At 40.3% G+C, this 2,377-nt stretch overlaps 1 protein-coding gene and 1 non-coding gene across 3 annotated transcripts in view; one reads left to right on the forward strand and one right to left on the reverse strand.

The window, feature by feature from the left end:
* CFAP221 (cilia and flagella associated protein 221) overlaps positions 1 to 2,377 on the forward strand; it is a 138,535-nt gene that overhangs the window by 94,232 nt on the left and 41,926 nt on the right. The window lies entirely within an intron of this gene.
* Positions 1,714 to 1,785, reverse strand: TRNAC-GCA. Its single transcript has one exon. It is a non-coding gene; the product is annotated as a tRNA-Cys (tRNA).

Consider the following 2,377-nt stretch of genomic DNA (forward strand, 5'->3'; position numbering starts at 1 on the left):
GCTGACAAACAACTAATCTCAAAAATATATAAGCAACTTCTACAGCTCAATTCCAGAAAAATAAATGACCCAATCAAAAAATGGGCCAAATAACTAAATAGACATTTCCCCAAAGAAGACATACAGATGGCTAACAAACACATGAAAAGATGCTCAAGATCACTCATTATCAGAGAAATGCAAATCAAAACCACTATGAGGTACCATTTCACGCCAGTCAGAATGGCTGCGATCCAAAAGTCTACAAGCAATAAATGCTGGAGAGGGTGTGGAGAAAAGGGAACCCTCTTACACTGTTGGTGGGAATGCAAACTAGTACAGCCACTATGGAGAACAGTGTGGAGATTCCTTAAAAAACTGGAAATAGAACTGCCTTATGATCCAGCAATCCCACTGCTGGGCATACATACTGAGGAAACCAGAATTGAAAGAGACACATGTACCCCAATGTTCATCACAGCACTGTTTATAATAGCCAGGACATGGAAGCAACCTAGATGTCCATCAACAGATGAATGGATAAGAAAGCTGTGGTACATATACACAATGGAGTATTACTCAGCCATTAAAAAGAATGCATTTGAATCAGTTCTAATGAGGTGGATGAAACTGGAGCCTATTATACAGAGTGAAGTAAGCCAGAAAGAAAAACACCAATACAGTATACTAACGCATATATATGGAATTTAAAAAGATGGTAACAATAACCCTGTGTACAAGACAGCAAAAGAGACACTGATGTATAGAACAGTCTTTTGGACTCTGTGGGAGAGGGAGAGGGTGGGATGATTTGGGAGAATGGCATTGAAATACATATATCATATATGGAATGAGTTGCCAGTCCAGGTTCGATGCACCATACTGGATGCTTGGGGCTGGTGCACTGGGATGACCCACAGGGATGGTATGGGGAGGGAGGAGGGTTCAGGATGGGGAACACAGGTATACCTGTGGTGGATTCATTTCAATATTTGGCAAAACCAATATAATGTTGTAAAGTTTAAAAATAAAATAAAATTTTTTTAAAAATGCACCAGCATTCACATTACAGGGGAGAAGAGAGAAAGAAAGGACCCAAGAAAATATTTGAAGATAATAGATGAAAAGTTCCCTAACATAGGAAATAGTCAACCAAGTCCAGGAAGCAGAGTTCCAAGCAGGATGAACACAAGGAGGAAAAAGATACATAGTAATTAAAGTGACAAAAATTAAAGACAAAAGAATAAAAGCAACAAGGGAAAAAGGACAAATAACATACATATAAGGGAACCCCCATCAGGTTATCAGCTGATTTCTCAACAGAGTCTCTATGAGCCAGAAGGAAATGGCATGATATACTTAAAGTGATAAAAGGGAAGAATCTACAACCAAGAATACTCTACCCAGCAAGATTTTCCTTCAGACTTGATGGAGAAGTCAAAAACTTTCCAGACAAGCAAAAGTTAAGAGAATTCAGCACCACCAAACCAGCTTTACAACAAAAGCTAAAGGAACTTCTCTAGGCATGAAACACAAGAGAAGGAAAAGACCTGCAGAAAATAAACCCAAAACAATTAAGAAAATGGTAATAGGATCATTGAAGTGAAGTGAAGGCGCTCAGTCATGTCTGACTCTTTGCAATCCCATGGACTGTAGCCTACAAGGCTCCTCTGTCCATGGAATTTTCCAGGCAAGAGTACTGGAGTGGGTTGCCATTTCCTTCTCCAGGGAATCTTCCCAAGCCAGGGATTGAACCTGGGTTGCCTGCATTGCAGGCAGATGCTTTACCATCTGAGCCACCAGGGAATTGAGAAATATCAGTAACCTCAGATATGCAGATGACACCACCCTTATGGCAGAAAGCGAAGATGAATTAAAGGGCCTCTTGATGAAGGTAAAAAAACTGGCTTAAAACTCAACATTCAAAAAACGAAGATCATGGCATCCAGTCCCATCACTTCATGGCAAATAGATGGGGAAACAACTAGAAACAGTGGTGGATTTTATTTTCTTGGGCTCCAAAATCACTGCAAATGGTGACTGCAGCCATGAAATTAAAAGACGCTTTCTCCTTGGAAGAAAAGCAATGACAAACCTAGACAGCATATTAAAAAGCAGAGACATTGCTTTGCCTATTGCCAGGAGAAATATCAATAACGTCAGATATGCAGATGACACCACCCTTATGGCAGAAAGTGAAGAGGAACTAAAAAGCCTTTTGATGAAAGTGAAAGAGGAGAGCGAAAAAGTGGGCTTAAAGCTCAACATTCAGAAAACGAAGATCATGGCATCTGGTCCCATCACTTCATGGCAAATAGATGGGGAAACAGTGGAAACAGTGTCAGACTTTTATTTTGGGGGGCTCCAAAATCACTGCAGATCGTGACTGCAGCCATGA

Source organism: Bison bison, unplaced genomic scaffold, assembly GCF_000754665.1.
Source record: "Bison bison bison isolate TAMUID 2011002044 unplaced genomic scaffold, Bison_UMD1.0 scf7180017864471, whole genome shotgun sequence".
Classification (NCBI taxonomy): Eukaryota; Metazoa; Chordata; class Mammalia; order Artiodactyla; family Bovidae; genus Bison; species Bison bison.